Here is a 14,722-nt window from a genome sequence, read left to right as displayed (position 1 = left end):
TTACTACTTTAAATCCATCAAAAGCAAAATGTTATAAGAAAAGACGTTAAAAAACAGTGTCTGATTACCATTGTAGAGATGAGGAGTAGCACCAAGCCTTCTTATCTGTTGCTTTTCCACCACCAAAAGATGCTACACATCATGATTCTGGGTGATCCAAGGCCTTTGTGTGATGGGGTAGTATGCCACAAGAGGTGTGTGTGTGTGTGTGTGTGTGTGTGCAATTTATGTATTGTGTAAGAGAAGAACCGGGTGGCAACCGCATTGCGTGTGTGTGTGTTGTGTGAATGAGACGACACTGCTGCGTGCGTAGGTATGATGGGAGCCCGTGGGAGATAGAATATTGTGTGGGGATCTCTATGCATGCGCGTAGGGGATGTTTGGTGGGTTTACAATCATCTGAACCTGCATTTCTTTAAGTATAGCACACCGGATCCTCATTCGGTGCCTTCAATATACCCATGCGCTCAAGAGAATCAGTGTAAGGCATTAGCTATTTGCCTTTCTTTATTAGGCATGCACCTCTTGGTGTCCGATAATGATTTTTAATGTATTTGGTTTATCCCTACCCACGTTAAGTGCTATTGGAAGTGAGACTCCTTGGATTAGGTTCCTTTCCATCTCTAGCTTGGACTTCCAATGTGTAAGAGAGAGAGAGAGACAAAGATAGAGAGAGAGAGAGAGAGAGAGAGAGAGAGAGAGAAAGAGAGAGAGAGAGAGAGAGAGAGAGAGAAGGGAGGTACCAACATCTTTATCACCTCAAAATGCTTTTCAAATAGTACTCACTTAGATTTTTCAGTATCCCGACAAGGATTACCTCAAGGCACTAGCACATGGATGTGAGGTTCAAACGTAAGTTCAAGTCTTACTTGTTTTTTCTCTGTAGCATATTAAGATGAGGGTTGAACCTAAGTTCAAGCCTCACATGCCTCACCTAAACTAGAAGGTGGCCATGAGGCTCAAATGGAGTTCAAGGAAACTCTAAGTAACTAGAGGTTGATACCATAAACTTAGCCTTAACACATTACCATAGCCTCAACACATAGCTATATTGTTTTGTGTATATACAATGACAAAATTGGAAACATGGCTTTCACATTGTTGATATGGAAGAACAATTGTTAATAAATATCACTTCCATCAAATAGTGCACCACAAAACAATATTTTTTTGCAAATTCAAGACATTTTAACTAGAGGCCAATGGAGTCAAAAGCACCATCAAAGAGTACGATGTTAATAAACTTGGATAACAAATGAGCAACAAAAATGGAATTGTTTACCAGTCCTTGCTAAAGAAATTCTTATGTCGAGGGGATCTCAAATGAGGATGTTGTTTGGAAATACCAAGATAAAAAATGAAGAATAACTAAGATACTCTTAGTTATGTAGGAAATTCATATTTTCAACAAGATGAATGTGATCTTAGTAGAAATATCAAGGGGCTAACCCAATACATATGTGTCCTTTAACATTGTGTTTCCTCTTGTACTTATTTTGTTTCTCCATTGCAATGGATTCATTTATTGCAAATATTGTTCTCCTCAAAACGTTTTTGAGGTCTTCCCCTGATCATTTCTATAGTTTGAGAGAATGAAGGATGTTCACGCATATTCCACTCATGTGAGGGCATCCTTTAAATCACAAATGTGGGGACTCCTTCTTATGGAGGGAATGATCATGCTTACTATTTCAATTGAATAATATGTAAATGTAGGGTACTTCCATGAGATTATTTTCATGGGTCTAGTACCCTTTGATTGCATTGTATATCTTTAAATATTAACGAAAAAATATAAACACGTTAGTATCTAGCAAATCAAAGAGGAAAGATAGGGGTATGGTTCCAGAGTCCAAATTGTTGAACCTTTAGGAAGATAGAGAAAAGAGACGAACATAGATGAGAGAGAAGTAAAGAGGAGAGGGAGACAATACACTAGATGTAGAACCCCAAGAGTGTGTATAATAGACACACTAGACATGTATATATCGCTTTAGGACCCAAGGTTAGGAAACTATGTATAGCACACACTATATAAAGCTCCAACATCCCCACTCAAACAAAGGTCCCTAACTCTGGATGAAAAAACCTTTGGGGGCTCAAAGGAAAAATCCATAGTTATACTATATACACATGCTGGTAGAAATTCAATAATCCTAAATATACAATTGAGTTGTAGAGTAGCTTCAATATCTTTGAGCCCCCATACATGCTACTTGACGTGATTCTTTTCCTCTAAACGATACCAACTCAAGAAACATATAAAGACATGAAGGCTAGAAATAACCATGTCACATTGTCTTAGAGACGGTTCGCAATGCTTCTCTAGAGACAACAGAGAAACAAACATGATATCCATGTAATCGCAATGCCGGCACAAAATAGACATGATGGGGCCCAAACAAATTGAAATTTTATAATGATCGTGGTTTCCCGTGCCATAGCATCATGGAACTCTCCATGGAATCAAAGACATTGTCTTTAAATTTCTTATTTGATCATCAAAGGTCAAATACAAAAATGAAATGCTAATGTAGACGACAATATTGATGATGATCATCAAAGGTCAAATACAAAATGAGATACTGATATAGAAGACAATTTTTTTGTGACGAGTACCAAAGTGGCTATGATAAAACTCTTGGCTTCAATAAGCAAAACCATGGATGGAGAGAATAGAGATGAATACTTCCAGTATTAGGAATGATGGCCATGGATGAAGAGAATAAAGACACGTCATGTAACCTCATCCTGCATCATCAAGATAGTTAGTACAATTACTTATGAAAATAGATGTATTTTTAAATCATTTTATGGTAGTCTGCATGGTGATATTCTAACATAATATGTAACGCACGAGCATGCTATGGTATCACATACCATGACATCATGGAGATCACCATGTCATTAAAGATTCTACAATATGGCCATGACAAATAAAGACTTGTAATGAATGATGACACACACAACCCCACCATGGTATCATGTATTGTGCTTAATTGGAGAGAATAAAGCCACATCATGAAACATGAAACATTGTAAATGATGTTGCATTAAATGATACGATGAATCAACTCAAGAAATTTTTCATCACTTCAAGTCGTCAGACATGGTATCAAAGTAAAAATACTAACCATTTCTACTAATGTGCTTACATGAATATAATCTAGAAAGTAGCTTTGTATTCAGAAGAGCCTTAAAGATAATTTAGAAAATATACTTGAATTCAAAAGAAAATTATGAGCCTTAACACTAGGTTGGTAATGGAACACTTTTATGTCTTGGGACACTTTTATGTCCTGTTAAGTGACCATCTTCCTTGAATTATGTCAAGAGTTTCAAAATGGATTTTGAGGTGCTATCTATCTAGAAAGTTGTCTCATGAGCTAAAAAAAACTCGACATTTTTTTGGAATATCAATTCCATCTTTAACCTTGTCCTTGCACAACATTTCACAACCTAAACTGTGTGAAAAACCGGGTCTTGTCTTTGGCTTTTTTCAACTTTTTGCAACTATACCACTCTAGAATTGTGAGGTCTATAATGCTAGAGAACTATATTTAGTAGCCCTCAACATGTCCTGATGCTTCTAGGGAGAAATAAATATTAAAGTTGTAAGTTATGACCAAATTACAAAAATTGTCAAATCCTGTTTTTTAGCCAATTTTAGCTCTTCTATGATTTTTTTGGTGGATTTCATGATATCCAAATGCATTTTTGATTTCTATGTCGCATATTGTAACATATAGCTAACATTCCTTGAGTTTTGGGGAACCTAATACCCTATTTTGCATAGTACACAACAATGGTTGATTTTTTCAATTATAGAAGAAAACAAAACATTCTAGTATATCAAGTATAGCTTTCTCAATATTGTTAGTTTCTTGTGACAACTACATGCATTTTGTAGGTAGTAACCATATCTAGTCATAAGGATCAAATTTGGCTAGATATTGAATAGTTTCTATGGGATTCTACAACTCATAATGTTGAACCCAGTTTTTTCATGTTTGCTGTATTTAGCACTTTATATTTGTCCCCAAGATTCCCCTTGGTAAGAGATGTATTATTCTTTTGACATGCTCCATGGCTCCTTATGAGCATAAAGGACAATAGGGAACTAAGAAAACATTCATATATTATTTGTATTGAGCGTGGCTATAGAAACTTTGATGATAGGTTTGCAGAATGGTAAAAAATCAACTTTTTGTACCTATTTATTTTGGCAAAACAAAAAATAGTGAGTGAGAAGCAATCGTATGTTCTGATCACCAACCCATTGAAGTTAACTAGGGAATTTATCTCAAGTCCTACAAAAATCCCTAATCTTATTTTTATGCAACAAAATGTAAGAAATGACTGTTTTGATGAAAATGCGTTGGTCCATCAACTTTGGAGGATTCGTGTGACCAAAAGATGAGAAATTTTGCAAGTTTCTTATTTTTTCCATGTGTATTAGGCCTTGAACTATAACCTCATGAAAGGATTTTACAAAATGAGTGGATCTACTATGGTTTTGGAGGTTTTTTTCAAAACCCTGAAAGGACACTTTTATGTCCTGTTAGGTTACCAATCTAGTGTTAAAGTAAACATATTTTTCTTCCAAATAAAACACATTGCTACTGCCAAATATACCATGAATAAAAAAGAAAATAGGATAAATCTAGGAACCTCGGCAAGGCATGTGCTAAGATGAAAGGCCAGAGGTCAACCAAAAATAAGAGAAGGAGTTGCTTTATAGTCACAGCTCCCTCTGGCTAGGCACATCCATGTGCATCTATTTCTTTGTACTCCCATCTACTACAGAAAAGTCCACCCACACACATGTGGCATAAACGGATCGGTTTTGCAGCCCATGGATATCAAAACTCACCTACTAGTGTCAGGAGATCAAAACCCCTCCTTTCTCTTGTTAATCAAGCTTTTACTTTTTTTTAGCATTCAAACGAGAGGATTCTCACCATGAACACACAAGGAACTTGATATGAACACATAATGCAACATGACACATTGATTGTAGCTTGCTTTACCCCTCTTATGAACAATGAAGTAGCTAATGATGCCTTCAGTAAACAAAGAGGCAGCATGGGCTCTTCCCTTACTCTATTTCAATCTTACAAAAGGCCTCTTTCTACTTAAATTTTAAAGTCACCCATGGAGATTGATGAAGAAACAAAGCCTACAATGATGAGGCATAACACATAATGGAAGGTAAAATATGAAAGTAAACTTATCCTACAAGAGTTGGGAACTCCATATCCACCTCAGCAACTTGGTAGATGAAGTGATCATCATAACAACTCTCATACACATTGAAACTAAGGAAGTTAGCGCACAAAGATGAACATAGACAAGACAACAGTAGAGAGGAGGAGGCAATACATGCGATGTAGAGCCTCAAGGGTGTGTAGAATAGGCACATGCACTAGACATGTATATATAACTTTAGGACCTAGGGTTAGGGAGTTTTGTATGGCACACACTATATATAGCTTTAGCACAAACAAATCATTGCCTCTCATGTGCTAGATTGTGGAGGGCGTCTCTTTGAGAACAAAGGTAGGAATTCTCTCTTATGAAGGGCACAAGAATCCCTGATTTTTCAACTAAATAGCACATATATGAAGGATGTATCCATGAGACAATTTCATGGGGGTGGCATTGTTTGTTTATCTTCAATAGGTTTAATAGTAGCTAGAAAATCCAAAACCATCATTATCAATTAGCATCAAAGAGGAGAGGAGTGTGGTTCATCACTCAAATGCACACCTTCTATCACATGCTTTATTGGTGGAGGACATCTCTTTGAGCAACAATGGTAGAATTGTCTCTTAATAATGAGCATAAACATGATTTATTTTGGGAGAGAGTAGTATGTACTATGGGATCTAATTGCATGAGATAGTTCCATGGGGCACCACTATTTGTTTGTATTGATTACTTGAATAGTAACTAAACAATCTAAAATTGTATCAACTAGAATTATTGAAGTCCCTCTATAGCCTCAAAATAAAATGCCAATTCTGCCTATTCTAGTCCTGTTGTTAAACTAGGATAATAGAAGCTACAAATTTTCACATATTCATATCCTTATTATGCGAATAATATTATACCTCACAAGATTTTTTAAGGATGAACGAGGGATAATCCCCCACAATCGGCTTTAATGTATTGAATAGATACAAAATATTGAGTTAAGGTAAAATTGTATCAACTAGAATTATTGAAGTCCCTCTATAGCCTCAAAATAAAATGCCAATTCTACCTATTCTAGTCATGTTGTTAAACTAGGATAATAGAAGCTACAAATTTTCACATATTCATATCCTTCTTATGCGAATAATATTATACCTCACAAGATTTTTTAAGGATGAACAAGGGATAATCCCCCACAATCGGCTTTAATGTATTGAATAGATACAAAATATTGAGTTAAGGTATCCAAAATTTTTAAAGAATAACTAGGTCAAAGGTTTCTAGTAGCTAGAAACAATCCTACTAGAGTGCTCATGAGGCTTGAATATCAAGTCTCTAGGTCATGAGGCTCAAGAGACTCATAAGGTAGAGACTTTGAAAGATGGATTTCAATTAGAAAGACTTTTTAAAGAGTTTCTAGCTCATGCGGCTCTCATGAGCTAGAGAAGTGCAATAGATAGTCTTGCAGGTAGTTTCTAGATAGAAATATTCCTACAAGAGTTCTCATGAGAATTAATAATTGAGTCTTTAGGTCACAAGGATCAAGAACCTCATGAGCTAGAGACTTTTGAAGACGTCTTTCAACTTGAAAGAGCATTATAGAAGTCTCCAGGTCATGACGCTCTCGAGCTTAGCATGATTGGGGCATGATTGACACTCTTGAAGATGATGCCTAGCTCAAAAGAGTCCCACTAGAGTGCTCATAGGCTTCAAAAGTGAGTCTCCAAGTCATGAGGCTCAAACTTAAGTTCGAGCCTCATGATCTAGAGACTTCGGAAGATGATTACGTAGGTAGAGTTGTGGAAGAGTCTCTAGTGCATGAGGCTCAAACCTAAGTTTGAGCCTCATAAGATAGGACTCTTGTAGGTTGCTTCTAGCTTGGAAGAGTCCTACTAGAGTGTTCGTGATGCTCAGAAATTGAGCCTTTTGGTCATGTGACTCAAACATAAGTTTAGGACACATGAGAATCAAACATAGGTTCAAGCCATATAAGAATTCAAGCCTTGTGAGATACACTCTTTAAAAAAAATTAGTGAGAATAGCTTTACTAGAGTGCTCATGAGGTTTGAAAATTGAGTGTCCATGTCATGAGGCTCGAACTTAGAGACAAAATGATCCACTAAAACAAGTCATACTAGAATGCTCACATGAGGCTTGAAAACTGAGCGTCAAAGTCGTGAGGCTCCAACTTATGTTTGAGCCCACGAACTATAGAGTGGATACCCAACTAGATGGAATTTTGGCAAGAGTCTTTGTCTCAATAAGCTCTTGAACTTAAGCTTGAGCCTCATGAGCTAGAGACGTTTGCAAATGGTTTCTAGCTAGAAAGAATCTTGCTAAACTCTGTAGCTTAGGAGTCTTAAAAATTGAGTCTCTATGTCCAGAGGCTCACACTTGAAGATGATTCATGGCTCATAAGAATCCCAGTGGAGTGCTCACAAGGCTTGAAAAGTGAGTTTCCAAGTCATGAAGATCAAACTTAAGTTCGAGTCTCATGAGTTAGGGATTCAGGAAGATGATCAACTAGGAAAAGTTTTGGAAGAGTCTCTGATGCATGAGGCTCAAAGTTCAGTTCGAGCCTCATTAGATATGACTCTTGTCGATTTCTTCTAGCTTGGAAGAGTCCTTCTAGAGTGTTCGTGATGCTTAGAAATTGAGCCTTTATGTCATGAGACTCAAACATAAGCTCACACTACATGAGGTCAAGAATCAATTTGAGCCTTATGAGATACAAACTATTTTAAAAAAGTTTATAGGTAGAAGAGCTGCACTAGAGCGCTGATGAGGCTTGAAAATTGAGTGTCCAAGTCACGAAGCTCGAACTTAAGTTCGAGCCCCAGAGCTAGAGATTGAATGCTCCACTAAAATGAGTCATACTAGAGTGCTCAGATGAGGCTTGAAAACTGGTGTCCAAGTCATGAGGCTCGAGCTTAAGTTTGAGCCCATAAACTATAGAGTGAATGCTCAACTAAATAGAATGTTGGCAAGAGCCTTTGTCTTGAGAAGCTCATGAACTAAAGCTTGAGCCTCATGAGCTAGAGACTTTAGCAATTGGTTTCTATCTAGAAAGAATCTTGCTAAACTTTGTAGCTTAAGAGGCTTGAAAATTGATTCTCTAGGTCATGAGGCTCGAACTTGAGTTCGAGGCTCATGAGCTAGAGACTCTAGAACCACCGAGTGTGACAATGCTCTGGTAATTAGAACTAGTGGCTTTGTTCATCATGGGGTATAGCCTATTTGTTGTAGAGGTAACAAAGCCTATAGGGCACTTGGCTAAGCTTTGCTATGCTCTTTGAGAAAGAGTAACAAAAGGGCAACAAAACAGATTGTGACCTCATGGGCAAAGAGAGCGCAAGTGGATGTGCCTTTGTAGGATGTGGTGAGCTCGGATGATAGCTACAAGGTAGTGCTGCTCTCACACACCACGCGCATATCAGTTGCAAACAGTCACACAATATGCATGCATTATTGTAGGCTACGTACGTGTACACAAGATAAGTTAGGTTTAAAGACCACATATGGTTTTCCTTTCGTCTGCTACTACGGGTTTCATTGAGCAGCACACGGGGGCGCAACTGACATTGAGTACGAGAGGCTCACAAAAGAGGCCGCAAGGTTCACAATGACTGTAGAATAACAAGGATACTTCGGGGTAGGCATCAACATGCCAGGTTTTTGGATGTGACGTGCATAAAAGAGGTAAAGAAGTGAAGTGAACATGCCAAAGGTAGACGATTCAACAGATGTTGTGAAGTGACGATCAGAGGTAGAGGATTAGCCGCAACTCACGGAGATTCAGCAGATGGCCGAGCAGAAGGCCCAGAAGACCCCAAAGTCCAGCAAGAAGCCTACAAAGAAAAGGCCTCCTGCTGAGAAGAAGCCTGCGAACTACAAAGGAGGGAGGCGACAAGAAGAAGAAGAAAAAGGCCTATATCTTCAAGGTGCTGAAGCACTTCCACCTGTGATCACTTTACGGGATCTGATCAAAGGTAGACAAATCAGCAAATCTCATGAAGTGATCAGAGGTATTCAGCTTGACACGGCAGCGGTAGCGAGGCATAGAAAATGAAACTTCAGAGCATGCGTGAACAGAGAGCGAAGAAGTTTGTGAGAGATGCGATTCAGCTCTCTCTCTCTCTCTCTCTCTCTCTCTCTCTCTCTCTCTCTCTCTCCAGCAAAGCGACAGGGCATGGCAAACTCATGACACCGCTGCGCGAAAGCACATGGATGACATCTCACCACTTTTCCATCGTCAGTTTCAAATTTTGAAACTAATGTCTAATTTCAAATTTGACGAACGTATCCAACCTTGCTATCAACTTTGACGACGCCAGGTTGGCTTCACAAACGTTCGTAAATGTGCACCACACCTTCCACTTGGGGACAAAAGGTAGCATGCTACAGGGTTTCTGAATGTCCACAGGCTGCACAGAATGAGCTAATGACCATCCGCTTGGGTTGTGAATCATCCGCTTGGGTTGTGAATCTATTTGAGAAATTTTCAGTGAAGGCCTGCCCTTCTATTTGAAGGATGTAATCATTTGAGAATGTTTGTGCTAATTTGCGAAGCCACCCTTAGTTAGAGTACATAGTTCCTCCGTGGTTCCTCGCGCTTGCTCAAACTATAGCTAGAGCCTTGCTGCCTTGAAAACTTGTTGTATCTGCCTCGAACTATAGCTCAAGCCTTGTTGTCTTTAAAAACAGGTTGCTTGTGCTTGTGTAAAAGAACTATGAAGTTCAAGTATGTATCACAAACATGTTTATACAATTTCTCATCATTAACCTTAGACTATGACCTAAAACAATCTCATAAGATTTTGTGAACAGGGCACCACATACCTAGCTTGGTGTTGTTACCATATACATGTGGTAGTGATGTGTGTGAACTCACCAGGACCGCCGGGGCATTTTTTCCCTCTTTAGGAGGTTTTTTCCCCCATGCATTGTATATACGCCCATCACTGTAGGGCTATCTATCTTTCCATTGCACACTAAGTAACACACTCTCTATTGTGTTCCTTGAGATTCCTTCGTCTTCTCCAAGCTGTGTGTGTTTCTCTACAACCCTAATTCCAACAATTGGTATCAGAGTAGCTCACGTCCTTCCGGGCTTAGTCGCCGGCTGCTCCAGCACACACCTGCTCACATTCTCTGATTTCAGTGAGCTTTTGCAAGCGTTCGCAGGTCGACAAATATTTTGGGTCGACTCGTAGAGCTTGGTATGCTCAGAATTTTGATTTGGGCTCATTTCGGCCTCCGTTTCCACTACAGGCAGTACTGCACAAGCTATTTCGTAATTTTGTGCATAATTTTTGTCAGTGTCGTTTTCTGCATAACATGTGCCTTATAGTCTTCTACGGTTTGTGCTATACAGCACGGGTAGTTCCCGCTCCGTTTCTCCTATTTTCGGGCAGTTTTCACATCAGGTGCAGCATTTACCATGGCTGACAACAACAACACAGATGTGTTCAAGATGTTTGTTGTTGAGGATACGTTGGATGGGTACAACTACCCTATGTGGGCTTATATGATGCAACATGTTCTTGTGTCAAAGGGTGTCTGGAACATTGTGTAGGGCACTGATGTACGTCCTGGTTCTGAGGATGTAGGCGATGTTGAGGATGTTGCAGGTATTGCTCCAAGGATTGCATCTGTTAGAGTTGTTTTGCCTACGACAGAAGAAGCTCGTTGGGATGTTGAGGATGCGCAGGCTCATGCATTGATTGCGTTGTCTGTGAAGCGCACCATTGTCCCTCACATCCGTTCAGCAAAATCTGCAAAACAGGCTTGGGATATTGTAGCAGGTCTTTATGCAAGCCGCAATGAGGCTAAAATTACTTTGCTACGTAAAGAGCTGGAGTCGAAGACTATGCATGAGGAAGATGATATGGACACTTTCCTTGCTAGTGTTAAGGATATCAATGAGCAACTTATTTCTGCAGGTGAAGTTATTTCAGACAGTTCCCTTGTGCAGACTATTCTTGATGCCTTACCAGATTCCTACCAGACTTTTTCTAGTACTTGGAGACTGATGACCCAAGGAAATCCAAAAGTTGTCAAGTTTGATGCATTATGCGCATTGTTGTTGCAAGAGTCACTTTCGAGAAAGAACAAGACTAGACAGCGTGCACTTGAACATGCGTTTATTGCTTCTCAAAAAAAGGGTGGTAACAGCAATGCAGTCACTTCTTATGGTTCTGCTGCGAGTGGCAAAAATTCTTTTCTTAATGCTGTTGTTGGCAGCAATTCGTCTGGAAATTCGGGTGAACAAGGGCAAAAAGAAGATGCGTTTCCATTATCGTAAAGCCAATGATCACTTGATCAAGTCGTGTCCTGAGTTGAAGGCCAAAGAGGCTAAGAGGAAAGAGGTTGGTTCCACTGCAAATGTTGGTTCCACTACAAATGCTGCCATTGTTGAGTCTTCTATGAAAGGAGACTGTGTTGCTATGTTGATGCAGAATGGGCTTTTAGCGCAGAGTGCACTTACAATCCTGTTGTCCATGATGCATGCTTGTCAGTTGCTGCAGATTCACATGTGTGGTATTTCGACAGTGGTGCTACAAATCACATTACCTCACATCATGAATTGTTTACCTCTCTCGAGTCTGTCCCTCACAGGAATTCAGTCACTTGTGTCAACAACGCCTCTTATCCAGTTAAGGGGGGTTGAAAATGAGCAAGCTAGAGGTATGCCAAAATGGCTGGTGCACACTTTGCATGACAGTAAATTGGATGTACGTTTGTCTAGTCGTACTCATTCAGGCTCTCGCCATGCATCACATTGTTATGCTTTGGCTGTGTCTAGCCTACAAGATGTTGAGGAGCCTCTGTCTTTTGATGAAGCACAAAATTCAGAAAATTGGATGTCTTCCATGCAATCAGAATATGATGCACTTATAGAAAATGACACATGGATGTTATGTGATTTGCCTCCTGGTAAAAAGGCCATTGGTACGAAGTGGGTTTAAAAGTTGAAATGCAAGCCAGATGGTGAGATCGATCGCCATAAGGCTTGACTTGTTGCAAAAGGTTATGTACAACAAAAATGCATAGATTATAAAGGGACTATTGCTCCCTATTTTCGTATGACTACTGTACGTTTTCTATGTGCATTGGCAGCTCATTTTGGTTGGGATGTACATTAATCAGACATTGTTACTGCTTTCTTGAATGGTGACATATTTCAGGAAGTTTACGTAATGCAGCCTCGCGGTTATGTCATAAAAGGACAAGAGGACAAAGTGTGCAGATGTAAGAAGGCTTTGTATGGGTTGAAGCAATCTCCTCGTGCTTGGTATAGCTGACACTCATTTGGTTAAACGAGGCTTTCATAATAGTTCAATAGAAAGCACATTGTATGTAAAGCGTGAGGGTGATGTACTTCTCATTGTAGTTCTTTATGTTGATGATTTGCTGATCACTGCTACTTTCAAGATGAAAGATTTGGGCCTGTTGCATCATTACTTGGGTATACAGTTTAAGCAGTGTGATGGTGGTATTGCTTTGTGTCAGAAAAGTTACATAGAGACATTGCTATGTAAGTTTGGACTTGAGGATTGCAAACCTATTGCCACTCCCATGGAAACAGGTTTGAAGTTGAGTCTACATGATGCTCGCGATCCTGCTATTGTCACTCTTTACCAAACTGATGTTGGCTATCTCATTTATGTATGCAACACAAGGCCGGATATTCAGTTTGTAGTCTCACAGGTCAGCAAATTTATGCATAGCCCAGGGTCTAAGCATTGGCAGGCTCTCAAGAGGATTTTCCGCTACCTTAGTGGCACTTTACATCTTGGCTTGTTTTATCCCAAGGGGGGATGATTGCCGCCAGACTTACATGCTTTTCGGACTCAGATTGGGCTGGTTTTTTTAACACGCGAGTGTCCACAAGTGGTTTTTGTTTCATGCTTGGCAGTTCATGTATATCATGGTTGAGCAAGAACCAACCTACTGTGGCCACTTCGAGTTGTGAGGCTGAGTACAAGGCAGTCTTCACAGCCACGGTTGAGTGTGTATGGCTCAAACGCCTTATGGCTGATTTGGGTGTTGGATAAGACACTGCCAACACTATCTACACTGACAGTCAAAGCACATTGGCAGTTGCGAGGAACCCAATTTTTCATGCTCGTACAAAGCACATTGAGGTGCATTACCACTATGTCAGGGAGAGGCTTTTAGTAGGAGAGATCAGCTTGGCTTATGTGCCAACACAGGACAACCTTGCAGATCTTTTCGCAAAGGCATTGTCTCGTGAGAAGCTTGAAGCTATCCGCAAAGCTTTGGGCTTACTCCCCTTTGTGGACTGATCGTGTCCTCAGGGCATGGCACTTCCCTTTACTCATGTGCCAGCTCTCGTTCACCGCATCACTCCAGGGGGCATTTGTTACCATATACATTTGGTAGTGATGTGTGTGAACACACTAGGACCGCCGGGGCATTTTTTCCCTCTTTAGGAGTATTTTTCCCCCGTGCATTGTATATACACCCATCACTCTAGGGCTATATATCTTTCCATTGCACACTAAGTAACACACTCTCTATTGTGTGCCTTGAGCTTCCTTCATCTTCTCCAAGCTGTGTGTGTTACTCTGCAACCCTAATTCCAACAGTTGTTAAGGCAAAGAATCACCATATTTTTGTGGGGGCATGTGCTCCAAGAAGATGCTCACGAGTGTGAGTATTACATCAAGAATGGATTACATCTCTTGCAAATTTCTTTTTGTTTTTGGCTTTGATTTCTTTAATCTTGTAGTTTTCTATTTTGGATGTTATTGCAGGTGACTCTTGAAGCCTCAAACTCTAGTTTGAGCCTTGTTGGAAGAGTGTACAAGAGAAAAGTAATTTTGGGGTTGTTTGATCTCATACTCTAAAACCAAATTCTATCATGGAAGTTTTGTGATGGATGGCTCCTCCACCATAAAACTAGACCGAACATGACATGCTTCTATAATCTTCATAAAAAGTACTTGGAAAGTTTTTTAGCACATCAACTTTCATTTGATTAGTTCAATTTTAAGATGCGAGAGCATTCTTTTGATGTTCACAAGAATGTTTAGCAAATTTTTATATTACTTTCTATTGTGTGGCATACTACCTAAACATTATGAGCTTTTGTGTGAGGGCATCACATATCTAGATAGGTGCAATTGACTCTTGTTGGTATAATCTTCAGAAAAAGTACTAGGAAAGTCCTTTTATCTTAAAAAATTCTCATATTATTTCCCATATTGTGGCATACCACAATACCATGAGTTTTTGTGTGGGAGGAACCACATATCTAACTTGGTCCTATAGGGGCAACCTCAAAGCTAATGGAAGACCAATGTCCTCTTGATCTCCAATGCACATTGCTAGGATATGGTTTCTCCCTGGAAGCTCCTAATGTTGATCACTATATGGGAAAGTGTGAAATAAAGTACCTGGCTTCCTACGTACAAGTGTATGCTACCTCTTTTAAAATTTTGCATGAAACTTGCTCTTGGGTTTTGGGTTGTTTGCTCTTGTAATGAGTGTTCTAGCTAAC

The sequence above is a fragment of the Adiantum capillus-veneris genome, chromosome 5 (genome assembly GCF_014529385.1).
Source record: "Adiantum capillus-veneris isolate H3 chromosome 5, ASM1452938v2, whole genome shotgun sequence".
Lineage (NCBI taxonomy): Eukaryota > Viridiplantae > Streptophyta > Polypodiopsida > Polypodiales > Pteridaceae > Adiantum > Adiantum capillus-veneris.
This window is presented reverse-complemented; position numbering follows the sequence as displayed.